At 38.0% G+C, this 12,123-nt stretch overlaps 1 non-coding gene across 1 annotated transcript; it reads left to right on the top strand.

The window, feature by feature from the left end:
- The first annotated feature begins 6,994 nt into the window (after positions 1–6,994).
- TRNAN-GUU (transfer RNA asparagine (anticodon GUU)) lies at positions 6,995–7,068 on the top strand. Its single transcript has one exon. It is a non-coding gene; the product is annotated as a tRNA-Asn (tRNA).
- The last annotated feature ends 5,055 nt before the right edge of the window (positions 7,069–12,123 follow it).

Below are 12,123 nucleotides of genomic sequence, written 5' to 3'. Positions count from 1 at the left end.
GATAGGGGGTAGATTAAGCAGCAAGTATGGGAAGGGAGACAGAGCGGTGCAGATGGGGGAAATGGTGCAGATGGGTTGAAAACACTGGCATGGATGGGTAGAAAACTGGTGCAGATGGGAGAGAAGACAGTGTGCCATGTACTGGAGGAGGCGGAGTGACGTTGAAGAAGGAAACACTGAGCAGCACAGAGAGAAGGAAACGGTGGTACAGACAATGCACAGGTGGGGAAAGACAGATGGTACAGATAAGTTAGTACAGACTAGCACAGATCGGAGAACACAGCAGTAGGGATTGGGGAAGACCGGGCAGCATGGGGGTGTATAGGGGAAGTAAGTGTAGATGCATAGACCGTAGATGGGGTATTATAGTTTAGCAATTAACCAAGATGTTTGAGGGAGCTAAATGTGTATACTAAGTGAGATGGATGTATGGAGTTAGAAGGATGTTGTAACAAGGTGGCTTTGTTGTGTTGACTGAATGGGATGGTTGTGGGCACTGTGTGGGATGGGAGCACCACAAAACTGCTCAGACCTTCAGTTGCATAGACTGCATGTGTGTATTCCAATGAGCACACAAATCTGTGAATTAGCAGCTCCACCATTGTGTGAGTGACAGCAATCTCACTCTGTGAGAGTGCTGAATCTGCACTTACCCACAGGCTGTGATGGCATACCATATCTGTATTGCGCAAGGAACACGTCCATTAAGGCGTCAGCCTTAATGATCGGAATTTCATTGCTTTTTGGAGTTTGAGTGGAAGAGTTACAACAGGCTTCTGAAATTTCGATCATGTCTAAGAAGCCTTAATGGGACATGTGAAACCGTAAGGTTTTTTGTCTATGGAATATAAATATATATATATATATATATATATATATATATCACAAACATATATGATTCATACATATATCATACATACATATATCACACATACATGATACATACATGAGAAAGACCTGGGATGGTGATGAGGCCAGGGCCCCCTGCTGATGTTGCGTTGAGGTTCAATCCCACCCAGGGACCTAATTGACTTGTTATCAGATTTTGGTGATCTTTAAGTAGACAAGTCAAATTTCATACCCCCTGTTATGGTGTAGGGTACCTGGCCTTCTCTGATGTAATCAGAGTTAGATTTGATTCAGTGATTTTATAAAAACATCTAGGAAGCACAATTTAGCAGTGGGTTGCAGAGAAAAAGAAATATGCTGGCAAAAAAATCAAATTGCGTGATTAAACAGCTCTTCATTTTCTGGCTTTATTTTTATGCTAACAAATTTGTTCTCTGAAAAGTGTCCACAAAGCCAAGTCTCTGATTAACACCTTTGTAGGGATGGTTTTTCACCTATTACTAAATTAAACTTGCTTCATTGGAAAGGCAGCAAGATGCATCCTCATTTCAATGTCTACTGAAATAATACAGGTTGACACCAGGAAACATTAACGCCACTGCATCCTTGCTGCTTTCTCATGTGGAAGTCTGTTTAATGTGAAAACAAGGTGATATCTAATTAGCACACAGGTAAGGAATTAAGAAAATCTTTATTTAAGGGTGAAGATGTTTCTCACAAAATCGTTGCCCCAATGCATCATTGAAATTCAAGCTGGAAAGATGATTTTAATATATCACTTGTACATTTTGTATTGCTCTTCTGGTGACAATGTAGTTTGTTTTTGTCAATTACCATTTTAATAATAGGGTAAAGAAAATGAAGTGGATTTTTAAAAGAAAACAATACTGTCAATATACTATTAAAACAAATTAAAATGGTAAAAGTTATTGTACTTTAAGTAAAAATAAAAGAGCCAAAATATCAATCCCAGTTTTGGATTACTTTAATTAACAAAAAAAAAATGCATATAGCAGAGGATAGTTTCAATCTGCCTACCTCTGGGTTATGGGCCCAGCATGCTTCCATTGCAGTACTCTGCTGCACATGTAAGTGCAAGAGATCCTGAAGCACTCACTCATCATGGGAAAGTACCAATGTGTTTCTTCGTTGGTTGATGGAAGAAACATCTTACAAAAACTCTCCAGATTATTGACTTTTTAAAGTTTTTCTAGGAAACGTTTTAGATGAATGCTTATTAGCCTTTGTCAGTATGAACTTTTGCAAAGTGTCTCTGTGGCGCAATCAGTTAGTATGTACGGCTATTAACCAAAAGGTTGGTGGTTCAATCCCACCCAGGGACCTAATTGACCTTGTTATCAGATTTTGGTGATCTTTAAGTAGACAAGTCAAATTTCATACCCCCTGTTATGGTGTAGGGTACCTGGCCTTCTCTGATGTAATCAGAGTTAGATTTGATTCAGTGATTTTATAAAAACATCTAGGAAGCACAATTTAGCAGTGGGTTGCAGAGAAAAAGAAATATGCTGGCAAAAAAATCAAATTGCGTGATTAAACAGCTCTTCATTTTCTGGCTTTATTTTTATGCTAACAAATTTGTTCTCTGAAAAGTGTCCACAAAGCCAAGTCTCTGATTAACACCTTTGTAGGGATGGTTTTTCACTTATTACTAAATTAAACTTGCTTCATTGGAAAGGCAGCAAGATGCATCCTCATTTCAATGTCTACTGAAATAATACAGGTTGACACCAGGAAACATTAACGCCACTGCATCCTTGCTGCTTTCTCATGTGGAAGTCTGTTTAATGTGAAAACAAGGTGATATCTAATTAGCACACAGGTAAGAAATTACGAAAATCTTTATTTAAGGGTGAAGATGTTTCTCACAAAATTGTTGCCCCAATGCATCATTGAAATTCAAGCTGGAAAGATGATTTTAATATATCACTTGTACATTTTGTATTGCTCTTCTGTTGACAATGTAGTTTTTTTTTGTCAATTACCATTTTAATAATAGGGTAAAGAAAATTAAGTGGATTTTTGAAAGAAAACTATACTGTCAATATACTATTAAAACAAATTAAAATGGTAAAAGTTATTGTACTTTAAGTAAAAATAAAAGAGCAAAAATATCAATCCCAGTTTTGATTACTTAAATTAACAAAAAAAAATGCATATAGCAAAGGATAGTTTCAAACTGCCTACCTCTGGGTTATGGGTCCAGCATGCTTCCATTGCAGTACTCTGCTGCACACGTAAGTGCAAGAGATCCTGAAGCACTCACTCATCATGGGAAAGTACCAATGTGTTTCTTCATTGGTTGATGGAAGAAACATCTTACAAAAACTCTCCAGATTATTGATTTTTTAATGTTTTTCTAGGAAACGTTCTAGATGTATGCATATTAGCCTTTGTCAGTAAGTACTTTTTGCAAAGTGTCTCTGTGGCGCAATCGGTTAGTGTGTTTGACTATTAACCAAAAGGTTGGTGGTTCAATCCCACCCAGGGACGTAATTAACCTTGTGATCAGATTTTGGTGATATTTAAGTAGACAAGTCAAAATTTCAAACCTCCTCTTATGGTGTAGGGTACATGGCCTTCTCTGATGTAATCAGAGTTAGATTTGATTCAGTGATTTTATAAAAAACAGCTAGGTAGCACAATTTAGCAGTGGGTTGCAGAGAAAAAAAATATGCTGGCAGAAAAATCCAATCGAGTGATTAAACAGCTCTTCATTTTCTGGCTTTATTTTTATGCTAACAAATTTGTTCTCTGAAAAGTGTCCACAAAGCCAAGTCTCTGATTAACACCTTTGTAAGGATGGTTTTTCACCTATTACTAAATTAAACTTGCTTCATTGGAAAGGCAGCAAGATGCATCCTCATTTCAATGTCTACTGAAATAATACAAGTTGACACCAGGAAACATTAACGCCACTGCATCCTTGCTGCTTTCTCATGTGGAAGTCTGTTTAATGTGAAAACAAGGTGATATCTAATTAGCACACAGGTAAGAAATTACGAAAATCTTTATTTAAGGGTGAAGATGTTTCTCACAAAATTGTTGCCCCAATGCATCATTGAAATTCAAGCTGGAAAGATGATTTTAATATATCACTTGTACATTTTGTATTGCTCTTCTGTTGACAATGTAGTTTTTTTTTGTCAATTACCATTTTAATAATAGGGTAAAGAAAATTAAGTGGATTTTTGAAAGAAAACTATACTGTCAATATACTATTAAAACAAATTAAAATGGTAAAAGTTATTGTACTTTAAGTAAAAATAAAAGAGCAAAAATATCAATCCCAGTTTTGATTACTTAAATTAACAAAAAAAAATGCATATAGCAAAGGATAGTTTCAAACTGCCTACCTCTGGGTTATGGGTCCAGCATGCTTCCATTGCAGTACTCTGCTGCACACGTAAGTGCAAGAGATCCTGAAGCACTCACTCATCATGGGAAAGTACCAATGTGTTTCTTCATTGGTTGATGGAAGAAACATCTTACAAAAACTCTCCAGATTATTGATTTTTTAATGTTTTTCTAGGAAACGTTCTAGATGTATGCATATTAGCCTTTGTCAGTATGTACTTTTTGCAAAGTGTCTCTGTGGCGCAATCGGTTAGTGTGTTTGACTATTAACCAAAAGGTTGGTGGTTCAATCCCACCCAGGGACGTAATTAACCTTGTGATCAGATTTTGGTGATATTTAAGTAGACAAGTCAAAATTTCAAACCTCCTCTTATGGTGTAGGGTACATGGCCTTCTCTGATGTAATCAGAGTTAGATTTGATTCAGTGATTTTATAAAAAACAGCTAGGTAGCACAATTTAGCAGTGGGTTGCAGAGAAAAAAAATATGCTGGCAGAAAAATCCAATCGAGTGATTAAACAGCTCTTCATTTTCTGGCTTTATTTTTATGCTAACAAATTTGTTCTCTGAAAAGTGTCCACAAAGCCAAGTCTCTGATTAACACCTTTGTAAGGATGGTTTTTCACCTATTACTAAATTAAACTTGCTTCATTGGAAAGGCAGCAAGATGCATCCTCATTTCAATGTCTACTGAAATAATACAAGTTGACACCAGGAAACATTAACGCCACTGCATCCTTGCTGCTTTCTCATGTGGAAGTCTGTTTAATGTGAAAACAAGGTGATATCTAATTAGCACACAGGTAAGGAATTAAGAAAATCTTTATTTAAGGGTGAAGATGTTTCTCACAAAATTGTTGACCCAATGCATCATTGAAATTCAAGCTGGAAAGATGATTTTAATATATCACTTGTACATTTTGTATTGCTCTCCTGGTGACAATGTAGTTTGTTTTTGTCAATTACCATTTTAATAATAGGGTAAAGAAAATGAAGTGGATTTTTAAAAGAAAACAATACTGTCAATATACTATTAAAACAAATTAAAATGGTAAAAGTTATTGTACTTTAAGTAAAAATAAAAGAGACAAAATATCAATCCCAGTTTTGGATTACTTTAATTAACAAAAAAAAAATGCATATAGCAGAGGATAGTTTCAATCTGCCTACCTCTGGGTTATGGGCCCAGCATGCTTCCATTGCAGTACTCTGCTGCACATGTAAGTTCAAGAGATCCTGAAGCACTCACTCATCATGGGAAAGTAACAATGTGTTTCTTCGTTGGTTGATGGAAGAAACATCTTACAAAAACTCTCCAGATTATTGACTTTTTAAAGCAGGGCTGGCCAAACCAGTCCTCGAGATCTACTAAAAGTTCACATTTTCTAGACTACCTAGCTGGTGCACAGGTGTAGTCATTACTAATTAAGATGTGCTGCATTCATTCCTAACTGACCATTCTACAGATCTCCAGGAGGCCTGGAAAACATGAACTGTTTGAAGATCTCGAGGACCGGTTTGGCCAGCCCTGTTTTTAAGTTTTTCTAGGAAACGTTTTAGATGAATGCTTATTAGCATTTGTCAGTATGTTCTTTTGCAAAGTGTCTCTGTGGCGCAATCAGTTAGTGTGTACGGCTATTAACCATAAGGTTGGTGGTTCAATCCCACCCAGGGACGTAATTGACCTTGTTATCAGATTTTGGTGATCTTTAAGTAGACAAGTCAAATTTCATACCCCCTGTTATGGTGTAGGGTACCTGGCCTTCTCTGATGTAATCAGAGTTAGATTTGATTCAGTGATTTTATAAAAACATCTAGGAAGCACAATTTAGCAGTGGGTTGCAGAGAAAAAGAAATATGCTGGCAAAAAAATCAAATTGCGTGATTAAACAGCTCTTCATTTTCTGGCTTTATTTTTATGCTAACAAATTTGTTCTCTGAAAAGTGTCCACAAAGCCAAGTCTCTGATTAACACCTTTGTAGGGATGGTTTTTCACCTATTACTAAATTAAACTTGCTTCATTGGAAAGGCAGCAAGATGTATCCTCATTTCAATGTCTACTGAAATAATACAGGTTGACACCAGGAAACATTAACGCCACTGCATCCTTGCTGCTTTCTCATGTGGAAGTCTGTTTAATGTGAAAACAAGGTGATATCTAATTAGCACACAGGTAAGGAATTAAGAAAATCTTTATTTAAGGGTGAAGATGTTTCTCACAAAATCGTTGCCCCAATGCATCATTGAAATTCAAGCTGGAAAGATGATTTTAATATATCACTTGTACATTTTGTATTGCTCTTCTGGTGACAATGTAGTTTGTTTTTGTCAATTACCATTTTAATAATAGGGTAAAGAAAATGAAGTGGATTTTTGAAAGAAAACAATACTGTCAATATACTATTAAAACAAATTAAAATGGTAAAAGTTATTGTACTTTAAGTAAAAATAAAAGAGACAAAATATCAATCCCAGTTTTGGATTACTTTAATTAACAAAAAAAATGCATATAGCAGAGGATAGTTTCAATCTGCCTACCTCTGGGTTATGGGCCCAGCATGCTTCCATTGCAGTACTCTGCTGCACATGTAAGTGCAAGAGATCCTGAAGCACTCACTCATCATGGGAAAGTACCAATGTGTTTCTTCGTTGGTTGATGGAAGAAACATCTTACAAAAACTCTCCAGATTATTGACTTTTTAAAGTTTTTCTAGGAAACGTTTTAGATGAATGCTTATTAGCCTTTGTCAGTATGGACTTTTGCAAAGTGTCTCTGTGGCGCAATCGGTTAGTGTGTTTGGCTGTTAACCAAAAGGTTGGTGGTTCAATCCCACCCAGGGACGTAATGAAGAACAAATTTGTTAGCATAAAAATAAAGCCAGAAAATGAAGAGCTGTTTAATCACGCAATTTGATTTTTTTGCCAGCATATTTCTTTTTCTCTGCAACCCACTGCTAAATTGTGCTTCCTAGATGTTTTTATAAAATCACTGAATCAAATCTAACTCTGATTACATCAGAGAAGGCCAGGTACCCTACACCATAACAGGGGGTATGAAATTTGACTTGTCTACTTAAAGATCACCAAAATCTGATAACAAGGTCAATTACGTCCCTGGGTGGGATTAAACCACCAACCTTTTGGTTAATAGCCAAACACACTAACCGATTGCACCACAGAGACACTTTGCAAAAGTCCATACTGACAAAGGCTAATAAGCATTCATCTAAAACGTTTCCTAGAAAAACTTTAAAAAGTCAATAATCTGGAGAGTTTTTGTAAGATGTTTCTTCCATCAACCAACGAAGAAACACATTGATACTTTCCCATGATGAGTGAGTGCTTCAGGATCTCTTGAACTTACATGTGCAGCAGAGTACTGCAATGGAAGCATGCTGGGCCCATAACCCAGAGGTAGGCAGATTGAAACTATCCTCTGCTATATGCATTTTTTTTTTGTTAATTAAAGTAATCCAAAACTGGGATTGATATTTTGTCTCTTTTATTTTTACTTAAAGTACAATAACTTTTACCATTTTAATTTGTTTTAATAGTATATTGACAGTATTGTTTTCTTTCAAAAATCCACTTAATTTTCTTTACCCTATTATTAAAATGGTAATTGACAAAAACAAACTACATTGTCACCAGAAGAGCAATACAAAATGTACAAGTGATATATTAAAATCATCTTTCCAGCTTGAATTTCAATGATGCATTGGGGCAACGATTTTGTGAGAAACATCTTCACCCTTAAATAAAGATTTTCTTAATTCCTTACCTGTGTGCTAATTAGATATCACCTTGTTTTCACATTAAACAGACTTCCACATGAGAAAGCAGCAAGGATGCAGTGGCGTTAATGTTTCCTGGTGTCAACCTGTATTATTTCAGTAGACATTGAAATGAGGATACATCTTGCTGCCTTTCCAATGAAGCAAGTTTAATTTAGTAATAGGTGAAAAACCATCCCTACAAAGGTGTTAATCAGAGACTTGGCTTTGTGGACACTTTTCAGAGAACAAATTTGTTAGCATAAAAATAAAGCCAGAAAATAAAGAGCTGTTTAATCACTCAATTGGATTTTTCTGCCAGCATATTTTTTTTCTCTGCAACCCACTGCTAAATTGTGCTTCCTAGCTGTTTTTATAAAATCACTGAATCAAATCTAACTCTGATTACATCAGAGAAGGCCAGGTACCCTACACCATAACAGGGGGTTTGAAATTTTGACTTGTCTACTTAAAGATCACCAAAATCTGATAAGGTCAATTAGGTCCCTGGGTGGGATTGAACCACCAACCTTTTGGTTAATAGCCGTACATACTAACTGATTGTGCCACAGAGACACTTTGCAAAAGTCCATACTGACAAAGGCTAATAAGCATTCATCTAAAACGTTTCCTAGAAAAACTTTAAAACAGGGCTGGCCAAACCGGTCCTCGAGATCTTCCAACAGTTCATGTTTTCCAGGCCTCCTGGAGATCTGTAGAATGGTCAGTTAGGAATGAATGCAGCACATCTTAATTAGTAATGACTACACCTGTGCACCAGCTAGGTAGTCTAGAAAATGTGAACTGTTAGTAGATCTCGAGGACTGGTTTGGCCAGCCCTGCTTTAAAAAGTCAATAATCTGGAGAGTTTTTGTAAGATGTTTCTTCCATCAACCAACGAAGAAACACATTGTTACTTTCCCATGATGAGTGAGTGCTTCAGGATCTCTTGAACTTACATGTGCAGCAGAGTACTGCAATGGAAGCATGCTGGGCCCATAACCCAGAGGTAGGCAGATTGAAACTATCCTCTGCTATATGCATTTTTTTTTTGTTAATTAAAGTAATCCAAAACTGGGATTGATATTTTGTCTCTTTTATTTTTACTTAAAGTACAATAACTTTTACCATTTTAATTTGTTTTAATAGTATATTGACAGTATTGTTTTCTTTCAAAAATCCACTTCATTTTCTTTACCCTATTATTAAAATGGTAATTGACAAAAACAAACTACATTGTCACCAGAAGAGCAATACAAAATGTACAAGTGATATTTTAAAATCATCTTTCCAGCTTGAATTTCAATGATGCATTGGGGCAACGATTTTGTGAGAAACATCTTCACCCTTAAATAAAGATTTTCTTAATTCCTTACCTGTGTGCTAATTAGATATCACCTTGTTTTCACATTAAACAGACTTCCACATGAGAAAGCAGCAAGGATGCAGTGGCGTTAATGTTTCCTGGTGTCAACCTGTATTATTTCAGTAGACATTGAAATGAGGATGCATCTTGCTGCCTTTCCAATGAAGCAAGTTTAATTTAGTAATAGGTGAAAAACCATCCCTACAAAGGTGTTAATCAGAGACTTGGCTTTGTGGACACTTTTCAGAGAACAAATTTGTTAGCATAAAAATAAAGCCAGAAAATGAAGAGCTGTTTAATCACGCAATTTGATTTTTTTGCCAGCATATTTCTTTTTCTCTGCAACCCACTGCTAAATTGTGCTTCCTAGATGTTTTTATAAAATCACTGAATCAAATCTAACTCTGATTACATCAGAGAAGGCCAGGTACCCTACACCATAACAGGGGGTATGAAATTTGACTTGTCTACTTAAAGATCACCAAAATCTGATAACAAGGTCAATTAGGTCCCTGGGTGGGATTGAACCTCAACGCAACATCAGCAGGGGGCCCTGGCCTCATCACCATCCCAGGTCTTTCTCATGTATGTATCATGTATGTGTGTGTGATATATGTATGAATCATATATGTTTGTGATATATATATATATATATATATATATATATTCCATAGACAAAAAACCTTACGGTTTCACATGTCCCATTAAGGCTTCTTAGACATGATCGAAATTTCAGAAGCCTGTTGTAACTCTTCCACTCAAACTCCAAAAAGCAATGAAATTCCGATCATTAAGGCTGACGCCTTAATGGACGTGTTCCTTGCGCAATACAGATATGGTATGCCATCACAGCCTGTGGGTAAGTGCAGATTCAGCACTCTCACAGAGTGAGATTTCTGTCACTCACACAATGGTGGAGCTGCTAATTCACAGATTTGTGTGCTCATTGGAATACACACATGCAGTCTATGCAACTGAAGGTCTGAGCAGTTTTGTGGTGCTCCCATCCCACACAGTGCCCACAACCATCCCATTCAGTCAACACAACAAAGCCACCTTGTTACAACATCCTTCTAACTCCATACATCCATCTCACTTAGTATACACATTTAGCTCCCTCAAACATCTTGGTTAATTGCTAAACTATAATACCCCATCTACGGTCTATGCATCTACACTTACTTCCCCTATACACCCCCATGCTGCCCGGTCTTCCCCAATCCCTACTGCTGTGTTCTCCCATCTGTGCTAGTCTGTACTAACTTATCTGTACCATCTGTCTTTCCCCACCTGTGCATTGTCTGTACCACCGTTTCCTTCTCTCTGTGCTGCTCAGTGTTTCCTTCTTCAACGTCACTCCGCCTCCTCCAGTACATGGCACACTGTCTTCTCTCCCATCTGCACCAGTTTTCTACCCATCCATGCCAGTGTTTTCAACCCATCTGCACCATTTCCCCCATCTGCACCGCTCTGTCTCCCTTCCCATACTTGCTGCTTAATCTACCCCCTATCCACACCACTCTTACCCTATTCATGTAGCTGACATCCTGAAGGTAAATTTAGTGGATCCTGCGCTCTTGGCAGGGGGATAACCGCCACAGCCCACCCCCCAGTGGTCCGGAAACGCCTCCGTTGTGCAGACCATGCCCTGCCAATGGCATTCTAACGCTGTTTGCACGCCCCCCTCCTTCCCCGCAACCACCTCTGCCTATCAATCAGGCAGGGTGATAGCATCTCACTGGGCTCCTGGGGTACGCACGCGCAGTGCGGCCATTGCACGTGCGCACCTCACAAACTAATTCAGACTGCAATCGCTGCTGCTGCTGCGGTCTGAATTACCCCCTGTGTTTCTCTGTCCCCCCCATTAGTGCTGCTTAGTGTTCCCTCTATCCACACACTTCTGTTCCCCCATCCACACCTCTCTCCTCCCTCCAATCAACAACACTCTTACCTCATCTGAGCAGCTTTGTCTTCCGCTCAGACCTTCAGTTGCATAGACTGCATGTGTGTATTCCAATGAGCACACAAATCTGTGAATTAGCAGCTCCACCATTGTGTGAGTGACAGCAATCTCACTCTGTGAGAGTGCTGAATCTGCACTTACCCACAGGCTGTGATGGCATACCATATCTGTATTGCGCAAGGAACACGTCCATTAAGGCGTCAGCCTTAATGATTGGAATTTCATTGCTTTTTGGAGTTTGAGTGGAAGAGTTACAACAGGTTTCTGAAATTTCGATCATGTCTAAGAAGCCTTAATGGGACATGTGAAACCGTAAGGTTTTTTGTCAATAGAATTTCATCGCTTTTTTTAAATTTATTTTTTTTATTCAGAAATGTAAAATTTCACTTAAAGAATAAACATTTGATTTTTTAAATGTTTAATGAAAATGTTCGTATAACATCACTGTTCTGTGCAAAATTATTTTATTAACCAAACCAAATTGTTTAAGGTCCGTACACACTTAACGATTTAATGAGCGACGTCGCTCATTTTATCGTTAAGTGTGTATGCAGCCAGCGACAAACGATGCGCGGCCCCGCGGGTCGGCAACAATCTTCGCTGTCGGTAGGGCATGCAGGAAGGATGTGGACTGTCGTCCACGACCTTCATGCAGGGCTGGCGGGGGCGTGACGTCACTGAGCGATATGAGCGGTCATATCGCTCAGTGTGTACAGTCGGCCGCCGGCCGGCCCGGGAGGGGAAACATTAGACGATGTAGCTCACAGAGCGACATCGTTTAATGTGTACGGGCCTT

Source organism: Pseudophryne corroboree, unplaced genomic scaffold, assembly GCF_028390025.1.
Source record: "Pseudophryne corroboree isolate aPseCor3 unplaced genomic scaffold, aPseCor3.hap2 scaffold_381, whole genome shotgun sequence".
NCBI classification, from domain to species: domain Eukaryota; kingdom Metazoa; phylum Chordata; class Amphibia; order Anura; family Myobatrachidae; genus Pseudophryne; species Pseudophryne corroboree.
The sequence above is the reverse complement of the archived record's forward strand: the minus strand, read 5'-3'. Positions and strand labels throughout refer to the sequence as shown.